Source organism: Protopterus annectens, chromosome 2.part2 (genome assembly GCF_019279795.1).
Source record: "Protopterus annectens isolate FY-2018-M chromosome 2.part2, PAN1.0, whole genome shotgun sequence".
Lineage (NCBI taxonomy): Eukaryota > Metazoa > Chordata > Ceratodontiformes > Protopteridae > Protopterus > Protopterus annectens.
In genome coordinates, this window is record NC_056730.1 from 409,325,090 (window position 1) to 409,340,224 (window position 15,135).

General features: G+C 45.4%; 1 protein-coding gene across 1 annotated transcript in view; it reads right to left on the reverse strand.

Annotated features, from left to right (window-relative positions):
• The window catches only part of LOC122795946 (survival of motor neuron protein-like), a 737,856-nt gene that overhangs the window by 1,019 nt on the left and 721,702 nt on the right, over positions 1–15,135 (reverse strand). The window lies entirely within an intron of this gene.

Genomic DNA, 15,135 nt, shown 5'->3' on the forward strand with positions numbered 1-15,135 from the left:
GCACCATATCCCAGAGAACGGCTACAGTAAACTCTGTTTTAGCTCTAAAGTAAACATTAAGGATGTAATGTTTGGAAAATGGGTAAATAGAAATCCTATATGATTTTATATCATGCTTCATATATTTATTTTGCATGACCTACTTTGGATCTCCAAAACCCCTTACCCTAAGGGCTCAGTTTTTCTTGAGACCTTCAATGCAGACCCACCCACAGCTTGGGTGATACCCCCTATGGACGTGCTTATTGATTTGGTGTCTACGAGGGAATGAAGAGTTGGACATGGTGCAGCTCATTCTCAAAAAGCCCAACAATGTCTTAGTTCTACCCAAATGTAGGGCACATTGGAGCAAGGAGCCTGCGGTCGCTGCTACTCTAGAAGGCACAACCACCAAGAAGGAACTCTGAGGAGAATTCATCTGTCCATCCTCCAAACAGACAATCTACAGTGTTGAGCAGATTGGGAAGTACACTTATGCTTCAGCACTGAAATATTTGGCACATCTGACTAGACTAGAGAGAGAGACTTGACTATCCGAGGATACAGAGTCTGTAGCAACTCAAACAAGAGCCAAGACTTGCAAGTCCATGGAGGCTCAGTTGGCTACCACGCTGTCAATTTCAAATGCATCCACGTGCCTGCTATCCAATGCAGCTGAAGATATGGCCAGGGTAGCAGGCACTGGCATCACAGTTCACCACCATGCTTAGATGTGCCTCTAACTTTGAGAGGTTTAAGGCATCCTTTGTGAATGCCATTCGGTGGTTCCATCCTGTTAAGACTTACAGATAAATTGACCAAGACAGAGCAGCAGGGTAAGCCATCTGCAGTGATTGTGGGGGGGGGGGGGGGTCATTTTTCCACCCAGACAGAAATTTTCCCCCAATCAGAGGGGAAGTGGCACTTTTTCTAGAAGTCTGAACATTTTACCCAGAATGCTCCTGGTGACACTGCCTCCTGGGGAAGGGGGGTACTTCCACAGACACCACCATAGACGAAAGAGCCATCAGCAAAATCAGGGTTTTAGGCGACTACTCCCTAATAAACCCTTTCAGTGTCCCTGAAAGTTTGCTCAGCTTCTGCACTCATGATGGAGCCAGGGGGAAATTGGCAGTCCTTATTCAAGCTTGGGAGACCATCACCATGGATTCCTGGGTGTTGAAAGACATTACCTGAGGCTAAAAGAACCCATTTCTATTTTACTCACATGTTCAGAAAAAAACAATTCTTCTGGACATTCCACCCCAGCAGTGAAAGTAAGCAGCAGTAGAAATACAAAAACTGCTGGTAAAACAAGTCATCCAGGAGGGTCCCACCAGACCAGAGAGGATCCAGGGACTATTTAAGAATGTTGTGGGTGACCAAAACAAACAAGGACCTTAGGCCCATTTTGGAACTAAGCAGACTTAGATTTGTTTGTCAAACAGGCAAAATTCCAGTTGAGGGTAGTCCATTCTACCTCTGTTGAGGAAAGAAACTGGATCCGATCAGTGGACTTCAAGGATGCTTACTATCACATAAAGAGAGTCAGACAGTGCAGGAGGTTTCTACACTTTCAGCTGGGAGCAATCACTATCAATTCTGAGCACTGCCCTTCGGTCTTATCTCAGCCCCCAGGTGTTCACAAAATTCATGGCAGTGGTAGCAGTCTGGCTGAGGCTGCAAGGGTTCTGGGTCTTCCCTTACCTGGACGATTGGCTCTTATGGTGACTTCAATGCATCACTATTTTGTGCAAGAGACTCCATCCTCCATCTGTGCCTAACCCTAGGGATTATGAAGAACTTTGAGAAATCAAAGCTAGAGACAGTCTAGACTTTGAGATCACAGCTTGCCATCTGGACATGACCAGACTGTCAAGCTTCTATTAAGGCTGCTTTCCCCCCATATCTTCAGGCCTGTCAAATTCTATTTTCTCAAAGGCCACCTGCCTTGAGATGATGCTGGCTGCCATCTTGTTAATCCTTGGTCTCTGACAACTCATCCTATACAGTTTCTCATCAGAATGGCAAAGGTTTGTTGCTGCCGCATCCCTTGGTAGATGACTTCTGACAGTGTGTAGTTAGGTCACCCCATTTTCCTTCTCCCTCCCTGGGCCATAGTTACCACAGACTCTTCTCTCCTGGGGTAGTGTGGGGCACTTCAGGGGAAGGATGATCCAAGGTACCTGGTCCCAGCTGAAGGCCAGTCTGCACAACAGTTTTGGTGATAAGAGCAGTCTTACCTGCACTGCAGATTTTAAAAGACTGCTTCCCCAAAGGTGTGACACTGATCCAGACTGACAATACATTTGTAGTCTGGTATATCAACAAACAAGGTACAACATGAGCTTAGTCCCTGTATAGAGAGAGAGTATGAGGGTTTGCAATGGGTGACATCTTCTCAATGCTTTCTGGCTACAGAGCACATCTTGAGGAAAGCCAACATCCTACTAGGCAATTTCAGAAAGAGTATTCTAATGTCTCAAGAGTGGTCCCTCACATTCATATTTGCAATGCAAATTTTTACCTACTGGGGCCAACCTTGTTGAGACCCGTTTGCAATACTTTACAACACAAGGTGCAGCAAGTTCTTTACTATGAGCCTCAGAAGGGACAGTCCCAAGATGTACACTCTAGTCCATGTTAAGCTACCAGGTCTCCTTTTACAAATATTCCCCAGACTCCCTTGATAGTAAACGTTTTACAGACAGCAGCATAGTGCAAGACAGATGTGGTCCTCATAACTCCCTTCTGGCTCCAAAAAGTTTGGTTCCCCTTACTCAGACCTCACCTAGTTCACCCTTCTTGGGTTCTTGATCCAGTCCTGGATCTAATCTCACACCAGTCAGGTCAGCCTCACCTAGATCTCAAATCCCTCAAACCTGACTGCTTGGTTCCTCCACTTCCAATCATGGCCAGAGATCCCAAACTGTCTGCCAGAATGGTTTAATATTCTTTCCTCATCTGAGAGGTCTTCCACTAGGAAAATGTATGGCAGCAAAGGGAAGAGATTTAATATTTGGTCTATAAAGGCGTAGACCCTTTTTTGACACCCCTAGATGCAACCTTGGATTTCTTAGCTGCTCTTTTTCAATTTTTGGTGAGCTAGTCTACAATCATGATTTAATTGGCTGCCATTTCCAATTTTCGTGTTTGTCTGGATCATTCCACCACAGATTTCCTGAGACTTTCTAAAGCCTTTTTGAAAGGGACTTTTCTTCTCAGGGCCCCCCAAGAAATCCAGGTCCTCTTCCGCATCAGTCCTGTGTGTTACAGGCTTTAACCCGGGTTTGTGTTACAAGCTTTAACCCGGGTTCCCATTGAGCCTGCTGCTACTGTGGATCTAAAGTTTTTATACTGGTTGCAGTGACTTCTGCTAAATGAGTGTCAGAACTTCAGATTTTGCTATGCACGCCTTCTTATCTAATTTTTCACAAGGATAAGGTATCACGATAAACTAATACAGCCTTTTTCCTTCTGAGTTGAACTTAAATCAGTCTATTTATTTGCCAGTGTTTTTCCCCAAAGTTCAGTAATAAAGGCATTTGTATTTGCACTGAAAATAAAAATTTTACTTACACAGGAGGAAGGACATCAGGAAATCTGAACAGCTTTTTATGCCCTTTTCCAAAGTTACACCAGGAAAGGCAGTACCTAAGGTCACATGATTTACCGACAATCTCTTATCTACAAAGGATTGTTCTTACCACCCAAACCAAATGCTCATTCAACTAGGGCAACTGCTACCTTCACAGCCTTCTTTGGGCACATACTTGGGCAAAATTCATTCAGCAGTTACTTAGTCGATTAATCCTACTTTAGTAAGTCACTATAATCTTGGCATTCAGTCTTTGTCAAGGACTGTGTTTGGTTCCACCATTCTTCAGAATGTTCTCTCTTAGTACCACCTGAATCAGCCTGGCAAGGGATTCTGTCCCACAGGCTGAGGCAGATGGAAGAGAACACTGGATGCAAAAGTTAATGTCATCTGTCTCAACCTCCCCTCCGTCTGTCCTCCATACAAATTGTCGTATGTGCTTGTCTTTACTTGACCATGTGTGTCTAAAGTTTCTATCTTGAAAACTCTTTGGAAAACACCTGTATAAAAAGAGACACAGACACCCTTTAGGAGTCATTAGCAGAGGGTACTGACCTTGATGAGATGGAAGGTTTCCCAAAATCTGCTGTTATCATGCCTTCTTCAGTGACCATCTGAAACTTTTATGACAGAGGCGAGTTTGGATCTCTGAATCTCACTCTTATGTACTTACTATAATTTTAGATCCGTGCGATATCACTTTCATCCAATTCAACATTTGGGTTGTCTGATCCAATCGGATCTGACCTAGGCACTTTCTACCAGAGCTTTGTATTCAAGACTGATGCGGCCCCTACCCACAATTCTCTTCTTCTATCTGATTTACCTCAGATGCAGTTTGCTGACTATTCTAATTATACAGACCAAATATGGAATTTAAAAGCATTACAAACTTAGGAAAGGTGATGTGGAACACTCGGACAGGTTCTTAAGTCAAGGCCTGTCTGAAGATTAAGATAAGAAAAGGAGCACTCAGGAAGCAACACCCAGTAGGCAGAAGAGAATCTGTTTAATAATCACTCCAAATAAAACAATCCACAGCAGCAGTACAGACAAACGCCCAACAGGTTAAAATGCATTTTCGTCAGAATAAAGACTTCATCAGATGAATGCATACCTCACAAATCTAGCCTTACTTATACTACCAACAATGTAAAAGAAAGTACAGTTTTGTACCTACCATAAATGTAGATGTTCGAGTGCTCATACAGCTGGTGTCATTACAGATGGGTTATCCTGCCGTCAGGCGGGTCCTCGGTCGGCCGAATTCCAAAGTCTAGGTCCGGTGTCGGTTGTCTTCGCTTCTTACCTGACGTCAGTGCGGCAGGGGTATAAAAGAGGCAGCCAACGCCATTTTCTTCAGTTTTTCTTGCCCCAGATGTCAGGTGCCCCCAGAAGGAAGGCAAAACATAATATTATGCAAACATGCAATGTAGATAAATCAAAAACAGTAGTTGCAAGCAAATACACCATAAAAGAATACCCCAAATAGGTTGTATGATAAAGGTGTTTGTCATAAGGCCTGTCCTAAGAGGGGATGGAGGGAGGGTAACCTGGACTGCAGCTGTATGAGCACTCTAACATCTACATTTATGGTAGGTACAAAACTGTACTATGTTCATCGTGCATACAGCTGCAGTCATTACAGATGGGTAGAATCCCAAAGCTAAGTAAGGGTGGTAGGCACTAAGTGGAACTAGGAGGGGCGAGGATGCCCTGCAGGACTGCTGTGGCAAAGCCCACTCTAGAGTTTGAGTATAGTGGAAGGTGGTAGTGCTTGGAGAAAGTGTGCACTGAACTCCAAGTAGCAGCTTCCAAAATGTCCTTGGTAGGGACCCCCCTGAGGAAAGCTGCAGAGGTAGCTGCAGCCCTGGTGGAGTGGGATCTGATGTACACAGGCACAGATTTTCCATGAAATGAATAACAAAAGCGTATGCAGTGGGCTATCCATTTTGAAATTGTCTGTTCGGAAATAGCCTTTCCTTGAGCACCTGTAGCATAGGACACAAAGAGCTGCTCAGATTTCCTGAATGGCTTTGTTCTGTCCAAGTAATAACAAAGTTGTCTGTGAATGTCCAAGGAATGTAGTAGTCTTCCCCCTTTGTTCTGTGGATTTGGATAAAAGGTAGGTAAATGGATAGTCTGATTCAAAGCTACACTGGATACTACCTTTGGCATGAAGGTAGGGTTGGTTCGTAAGGAAACTCTGTCCTGATGGAAAATGATGAATGGTTGCACAGCCATGAGGGCCTGTAGCTCCGAAACCCTGCGTGCTGAGGTAATAGCCAGAAGGAAGGCGGTTTTCCATGACAAGTATTGTAGCTCTGTTGAAGAAGCCGGCTCAAAGGGAGGCAGGGTCAGCTTTTCCAATACGAAGTTGAGGTCCCAAGCTGGGACTGGTGGTTTCCGTGGGGTTTTATATTTTTTGCCCCTCTGAGGAACTGCCTTAATAGACGATAAGAGAATAAAGGAGGATCTGTATTGTATTGTGCAGAAATGGCTGAAGCGTGGATCTTGATGGAGGAGAAGGAAAGGCCACTGTTTAACATCTCAGTTAGGTACTGCAAAATTTGAGGTATATTTATTACCCAAGGATTCTGGCCCTTTTCTTCATTCCAGGAACAAAATCGTTTCCATTTGGTGGAGTAGGCTTTTCTAGTAGAGGGTCTTCTGGCCTCCAAGATGACATCCTGCTCCTCCTTGGAGAGGAGAGTCTGTTGGGAAATTAAGGTATTCTCCATGCAGCTAGATTTAGGGTTTTGAGCTTGCTGTGAAGGGTTTTGTAGTTGTGCTGGGACAACAGAAGATGAACTAGAGGTAGGATCCATGGTGGGGAGTGTGTCAGGCTCTTCAGGAGAGGATACCAGTGTTGTCGTGGCCAGTCTGGAGCAATGAGAATCATTTGTGGCCTCTCTGCTCTGGCTTTTAATAGAACTTTGGTCAGTAGAGGAAGAGGCTGGAAGGCATAGACTGTCAATGTTGTCCAATTGAAAGAGTCCACTTTCCAGGCCTGTGGATGATAGGTCCTTGAACAAAATTTTTCCAACTGGTAATTTCTGTGGGTAGCAAATAGATCTATGTCTGGCTGTCCCCATGCCTGAGTTATCTTTGAGAAAACTTGAGGATGCAACTTCCATTCGTGTGAGTCTGTCATATTTCTGCTTAAGTTGTCCGCCAGTGTGGTTTCCTTCCCTGGCAGGAATTGTGCCTGTAGTTGAATTTGCAATTCCAGTGCTGTGTTCCATAGGGTCATGGCTTGCCTGCACAGGGGGTATGAATGAGTTCCCCCCTGTTTGTTTATGAACCACATGACTGTGGTGTTGTCTGTCCTTATCAATAGTTGGCCTGGATGCAGTAGGTCTTTGAAGGTCATAAGAGCATTTTGCATGGCTAACATATCCTTTTGGTTGATGTGTAGGTGTTTCTCTTTGTGGGACCATTTTTCCTGAATGCACTGATCTGCCATGTGTGCTCCCCAGGTGTAGTCTGAGGCATCCGTTGTGATGATTTGAGTTGCTTGAGGTACACAGAAAGGGAGACCTGTGTTTCTTTGGCATGCTTGAGCCCACCACAAAAATTATTTTTGAAGGCATGGAATGAGTGGTATAATTGTTTCCAAGCTGTGGCTGTGTTGAGACCATAAGTTTTTAGGTACCACTGTAGTTTCCTCATATGCAGCTTTGCACATGGTATTAGTAGGATGCAAGATGCCATGAATCCCAGAGCCTGCAGGACTTTCCTTGCAGTTAGTCTGGTGAAAGCTGCCATTTTGTTGAAGTATTGAGACAGTTGCCCTTGTTTGTCTGGCGTGAGGTAGGCCATCTGGGTGGTTGTATTTAAGCTGGCACCCACGAAAATTATCTGTTGAAAAGGTATTAGTTTTGATTTCTTTTTGTTCACTGTGTATCCCAGGTAGTTTAACAGTTTTATTACAAACGCCAGATGCTGCAATAGAATGTCCTTGCTGTCCGCTTGGATCACGCAGTCGTCCAGATATGGGTAGATTTGTACTCCTTGTTATCTGCAGAAGGCAATTACTGATGCCAGGCATTTCGTAAACACTCTGGGCGCAGTAGATAAGCCAAAGGGCAATGCAGAGAATTGGTAATGGGTTGAACCTGCAAGAAATCTGAGGTATCTTCTGCAATCTTGTCTGATAGGGACATGCAGGTATGCCTCCTTCAGGTCCAATGTTACCAGCCAAGACTCCTTGCCCAGCATGGGAAGAAGCTGCTGTAATGTGAGCATCTTGAATGTTGGCACCTGTAGATATGTGTTTAGGATGGATAGGTCTAAGATGGGTCTCCAAACTTTGTCTTTCCTTGGTACCAGGAATAGTCTGGAATAAAAACCTTGACCTTGTTCTTTTGCAGGTACCTCTTGAATCACTTTCATATCCAGAGCGGAAATTTGTCTTTGTGCCTCTGCCCTTTGATTTTGTGGCAGGTTTGGCAAGCCTCTCATTTTTGGAAGGGTGTGAATGTGGAACCTGTAGCCTCTGTCTATAATGTCCAGAATCCATTTGTCTTTTGTAACAATGTGCCAATTTTTTGAAAATAATGCCAGTTTTCCACCCAAAGGTGCTGGCATTAAAGCTTTGTCTGGCAGGCATAGGGGGAAGTAATTGTGTCGGTTTTCTAAATGACTGTGATCTATCTTCTCCACCTCTTGGGGTTGGTGCTTGCCACTGTCTAGCTCTGTAAGATCCTTGAGGTTTGTCCTCTACCCCTTGGGCGTCTGTATCTGCCCCTTTGAGGTCTGTCTGTGGCTGGAAAGGACCAATTTTTTGAAGGCCAGTTTCTGCTGAAGCGTGGAGGTTGTACCTGCAAGAAATCTTTCACTGTTTGCATAGATTTCGCTTTTTCCTCCATTTTCTTTAGTACCTCCTCAGCTTTAACACCAAACAATACATCTTTTTGAAGTGGTGCATCTAATAACTTTGCTTTGACATGATCTGGTAAGGTTTGCTCTTTGAGCCAAGCATGTCTACGTATAACAGACCCCGTGACAGCAGCTCACCCCTACTATTCAGGCATGACCAAAGGGCAACTTCAGGTGTACTCTCCAGTCCAGCTGGTGAATCTGGGTATCCTGAGGCAATTTTACACCTGCCTCATGTACACAGACAGCCCTCTCCTCCTACCACAAAACATTAACATATGCAAGAGATGCAATTATACAGCCAAACTGGTGGCTAAGGTCTCTCCACCCAAGACTGGAACAGACAGTCATGAGGAGGTTAACACTTGCACCAAACCTCCAGCCTCACACAGACCTACTAAACCAGCACTAGCAAAAAATACACATAAATACACAAAATTATACTCGGAGGCTCTAAATAAAAAAGTACAGTTTTGTACCTACCATAAATGTAGATGTCCGAGAGGTATGCATCTGCAGTCCTAACAAATGGGTTGTCCTGCCTCAGGCAGCCCTTCGGTCGGCCGGATTCCAAAGTCTGGGTCTGGCCTCGGCTGATGTCGCACTTCACCCGACGTCATAGCTGCTGTCAATTGGGTATAAAAGCATCAGCCGACACCATTTTACTCAGTGCTTCTTGCCCCAGATGCCAGGTGCCCTCGAGGAAGGCTAAATTTGGATAAATGCCAATGATTCCAAACAGTAGCGAGCAAACAAAAATAAACATATATGTACATATATACAAACAAATACACCATAATAGATTCCCCCAGCTAGCTACAAGATGGGCAAATACCCTAGGAGTACCACAGAGGGGAAGGAGGGTGGGTAATCCTGACTACAGATGCATACCTCTCGGACATCTACGTTTATGGTAGGTACAAAACTGTACTATGTCCTTCAAGGATGCATCTGCAGTCCTAACAAATGGGTAGAATACCATAGCCAAACTGGGGGAGGAGGCACTAAGAAGATTATGGTGTAGTTAAGATCCCTTGCAAAACAGCAGTGGCAAAACCTGCTCGGGATCTGGAGTATAAAGGCAGATTATAATGCTTGGCAAATGTATGCACGGAGCTCCAAGTAGCAGCCTCTAAAATGTCTTTGGTAGCCACTCCTCGTAAGCAAGCTGTAGTAGTGGCTGTAGCCCTTGTGGAGTGAGGTCTGATGTTTTCTGGAGTTGTCTTTCCATGAAAGGAGTAACAAAATCTAATGCAATTTCCTATCCATTTTGAGATTGTCTGCTTTGACATTGCTTTTCCTTCCATTCCTGCTGCATATGCTACCAGAAGCTGGTCAGTTTTTCTATTGGTCTTGGTTCTGTCCAGGTAGTAGCGCAATTGCCTGTGTACATCCAAGGTATGCAGTAGCCTTTCCCCCCTGTTCTGTGGATTGGGGAAGAATGTTGGTAGGTGGATTGCTTGGTTCAATGATACCCTGGAGACCACCTTTGGCATAAAAGTAGGGTTAGTTCTCAAGGACACTCTATCCTGATGGAAGATAAGGAAGGGCTGTACTGCCATTAATGCCTGTAATTCAGAAACCCTTCTTGCTGAAGTGATTGCAAGCAGGAAAGCAGTTTTCCAAGATAAGAACTGTAATTCTGCTGTTGCTGCTGGCTCAAAAGGGGGAAGTGTTAACTTTTCTAGCACAAAGTTTAGGTCCCATGTAGGCAAAGGTGGCTTCCTTGGAAGCTTTACATTTTTAATTCCTCTCAGAAACTGCCTGAGTAGAGGATGAGAGAAGACTGGAGGGCCCATGTTATATTCTGCTGAAATTGCTGATGCATGAATCTTGATGGAGGAGTAAGACAGGCCATTGTGGAAAAGCTCTGCTAAATATTCCAGGATGTTAGCTATGTTTGCCAAGGATACATTTTCTCCTTTTGCTGCACTCCAAATGAGGTATCTTTTCCATTTTGCTGAATAGGTCTTCCTTGTGGAGGGTCTGCGAGCCTCCAGGATAATGTCTTTAACCCTCTGAGATAAATCAGGGTTATTTTGTCTTATGTAAGACTCCAAGCAGCTAGCTGCAGTGTTTTCAAGTTTGGATGCAGGATCTTGAAGTTGTTCTGTGTTAGCAGCAAAGGAGGTAGAGGCCATGCGTGTGCTCGAGACATACTCCTCAGAAGCGGGTACCAATGCTGCCTCGGCCAGTCTGGAGCTATCAGTATGATCCTTGGGTGATCATCTTTGATCTTCAGTAGCACTTTGTGCATCAAAGGAAGAGGTGGGAATGCATATGCTGTTAGGTTTTCCCAACTGAAGGATAGGGAGTCCACCTTCCAAGCAAGTGGGTGGTATGTCCTTGTGCAGAATTTTCTCAATTGGTGGTTGTGTGGGGATGCGAACAGGTCTATTTCTGGTAGCCCCCATTTCTTTGTAATGGATTTGAAGATGTCCGGATGCAGCATCCATTCGTGGGCATCCGTGGTAGTTCTGCTTAAGGCGTCTGCTAGTATATTTTCTTTTCCTCTGAGGTTCAGGGCCACATTCCACAGGTCCATTGCCATCCGGCATAGAGGATATGAATGTGTGCCTCCCTGCTTGTTGATATACCACATAACTGTGGTGTTGTCCGTCCTTATCAGCAAATGACCTTGCTGAAGAAACGGTCTGAATGTCTGAATTGCCTGTTTCACTGCCAGCATCTCTTTTAGATTTATGTGTAGGTTCAGCTGGTCCTGTGTCCATAGGCCCTGTATACACTTGTCTGCCATGTGTGCCCCCCAACCGAGGTCTGAGGCGTCCGTGGTGATAGTCTGGCTTGGGTGAGGGCTGTGGAAAGGCAGTCCTTTGTTCAACTGACAGGCCTGAGCCCACCACAGGAATTCTTGCTTCAGGCATGGAATTATTGGAATTTGGGTTTCTAGGCTGTGCTTGTGCTGAGACTATAAATTCCTTAGGTACCATTGCAACTTCCTCATATGTAGTCTGGCATGTGGGATCAATATTATGCAGGATGACATGTAACCCAGGGCTTGCAGGACTTTCCTTGCTGTAAGCTGGGTCTGCGTTGTTAATGCCATGAAATAGAGTGGTAGTTGTTTTTGCTTTTCTGCTGTGAGAAATGCCATTTGATTTGATGTGTCCAGTTCTGCACCCAAGAATGTAATCCTTTGGGATGGTACCAGCCTTGACTTTTTTATGTTGACTGTGTATCCCAAGGCCTGTAATAGTTGAATAACTTTTTCCAAATCTTTTGTTAATTTGCTCTTGTTGTCCGCTTGTATCAGGCAGTCGTCCAGGTATGGATAAATTTGAATTCCCTTAAGCCTGCAATGAGCAATTACTGATGCCAGGCATTTCGTGAATACTCTGGGCGCAGTAGATAAGCCAAAGGGCAATGCTATGAATTGATAATGCTCTGATCCTGCAAGAAATCTGAGGTATCTTCTGCAATCTGGTCGAATAGGGACGTGCAGGTATGCCTCCTTGAGATCTAGAGTCACCAGCCAAGACTCCTTGCCCAGCATGGGAAGAAGTTGCTGTAGGGTCAGCATTTTGAATTTTGGAACAATGAGATATGTGTTCAGAGCGGACAGGTCGAGAATAGGTCTCCATTGGTTTTCTTTTCTTGGCACCAGGAAAAGTCTGGAATAAAATCCTTGTCCTTGTTCCATAGCCGGTACCTTTTCTATAGCTCTCATCCTTAGTAAGTGGTTGATTTGTCCTAGAGCGTTTGCTTTTTGGTTTGGTGGTAGGTTTGGCATTCCTCTCTTCCTTGGTAGAGTATGGAAGTGAAACCTGTAACCTTTGTCTATTGTAATGCCAGTTTACTGAAAATAAGGCTAGCTTTCCGCCTAAGGGTGCTTCCAGTTGTTCCCTGGTAGGCGGTATCAGAGCCAAGTCACTGTGATTGTCCTGTGGAAGTGGTAGTAGCTGGATCTGTGGCAGTACTTCTCTGGTTGCTAGGCTGCCACTGACGTCCCCAGTTGCTACAGCTTTGGGGCCCTGAGAAATAGTTTCAGGATCTGCAATAGGAGCCTTATACAAGTGATAATGTGTGTCCGGGACCCTGTAGTATCTGTCGGGCTTAGCAGGGCGGAAGAGAGTCAGGGGCAGTACAAGCATCATTGAATGCATCATCCACAACTGTTAGTACTGGAGGAATGGCTAAAGGCCTATGCTGTGGCAAATGTAAAAAGGTCCTTAGCCGTTTCCTAGAATCTGAAAAATCCTGGCCCTGCCATTGAAAATGCTCCTTCATAGCATGCAAGGTTTCCCCAAAAGAAAATTCTTCAGGAGGAGAGGCAGAAGGGATGGAGTCTTCTGCGTCAGAATCCTCATATGGAGAGTAAGGGCCTTCTGGAGGATTTGAGTTTTCTGAATCATCAGAGGAATAATCCGTAGAAACTGGTTCAGGGGGCTCTGCTCTAGGCCTCTTCTCTGGAGGGGGATGAGAGGCCCTGTCAGGGTGAGGTTGGGATCCCCTGATCAAAGAAATGACATCCTCTGCCAGGCTGAGCATTTGGGAACTAGAGCTAGGCCTGTGTGAGGGGGTTTTAGCAGGCAAGGCCTTAGAAGATTTAGCTGCTTTAGCCCTAGAGAAAGCCTTGATAGACATGGATGCAGGGGGCCTAGCAGCTCCACGTGCAGGAGTTGATATGTCCAAAGGAATAGTATCTGATAAATCCTGGGTGCCTGCTACAGCAGGAGAAATTTCAGTAGCAGATTTAGCCATGCTGAGTGAGGCCTCGGCTGTAGGAGGTATGCTTTCGGCCGAAGGAAGAACCGAGGACTCTGTTTCAGCCGAAACCGAGACACCGCTGTTGGCTTAACCGTGGTTTCGCCGAAACCGCGGACCGCGAAAGTGTCAGTCCTTTTCCACGCTTTTAGCTAATTGGTCGGAGTCTCCACGGCATTTTGTAAGCAAAGGGACCAAAAACTCCTCCGCAAACTCCGACCGACGTCTAAGTGTCCGTCGGTTGAAGGAAGCACAGGCTAGACAAGCTGCTACGTCGTGGTCTGGGCCTAAGCAAGGAAGGCAGTAAGAGCGGAAATCCTTATGAGGTATTTGTTTCCCACAAGTTAAACAATTATTTACTTTTTCTGACATCGGCTGAGGCAAGAGAGAGTCCCCAACGGGGTACTTAGCTTTTTAGAAGTCTTCGGTAGTAGAAATCTCTGGATCTGACCGACCGGCACTTAAAAACAGCTTCTGCTTCGGGCACCGCGCGGCAAGAAAGACTGAGGAAAATGGCGTCGGCGGATGCCTTTATACCCAATTGACAGCAGCTATGACGTCGGGTGAAGTGCGACATCAGCAGAAGCCAGACCCAGACTTTGGAATCCGGACGACCAAAGGGCTGCCTGAGGCAGGACAACCCATTTGTTAGGACTGCAGATGCATCCTTGAAGGACATCCTGCAAAAGCATCAGAGAGCTCCAAAGCAGACACCCACAAAACCTGCACCTCCCGTCACAAACCAAGCAGCACACAAAACACAAAATCAATGTGCCACACAATCACAGCCCTTAAGGTGAAATAACATACCTAACGCACTAGTAATAGGCGACTCAATAGTCGGGCACACTGACGCCCCACTCACTTGGCTAGACAAGGAGAAGGTTACTGTTAGCTGCCTATCGGGAGCCAGAATCTGCCAAATAACAAGCACTCAGGTCCCTCCAGAACAAGTACAAATATGACTCTGTCATTGTTCATGTTGGTGTGAATGACCTGAAATGTACCTCCCTGGACTACATGAAAAGAGACATGGACGAGCTCTCTGATCATGTAGCCCAGGCGGGTATGACCCTGACCCTGAGTAGCATCCTGCCCTCACCAAGAATGATACCTCAGTATATTCAAAAAATGATCAATTTCAACAATTGGCTAAGCTTCTGGTGTCATTCAAAGGGGATCCAGTGTCTGTCAGCCTGGGATGATAGGCTCGACAAGCCGCATTGCTTTGCAAGAGACGGCTTGCACCTGTCACCCCCTTGGCTTTTGAATGTTGGCCAAGGCTCTTGCTGCCCCCATAGTGCCTTTTTTAGGCAACGCTCAAAATTCAAACCCACCACCGTAAACAGCACAAGTAAAAAAAAAATGAGGGTTATGCTACTCAACGCCAGGAGTTTAAATCTCAAAATGCATGCGCTTGAAGCACTCCTAAGTATGGAGAACGTCGACATCTGTGCAGTAACTGAAACCTGGTTCAAGGCTCCAGAGAGCACTCCAGCACTACTGGGCTACAACTCATACCACATATTTTGGACACAGAACACGGACCGAAACACAAAAGGAGGGTGTGTATCCATATTCATCAAGGATACTCACACCTCCAGGTTAGTGGTGCAGCATGATACCTCTGAGATTATCCATGTGCAACTAAAAACAAGCAAATCTGCAATGCAAATTGTGGCCTGCTACAGATCACCCTCCATGACCCAGGACCACCACTCCGCCTTTCTGGAGACACTGGAAAACATGAAGGTCCTACCGAACACCCTGATATTGGGTGATTTCAATTATCCTACCATTAACTTGGAAAACTACTAGAGTACAAACTTCCAGGCTCAGCGCTTCCTGGAATTTATCAACTCAAATGCCCTGGATCAGCTGGTAAACTCCACTACCAGAGGCCACAACACATTGGGCCTGGTCATCACCAACATGGGCGACAGGTGTTCCAT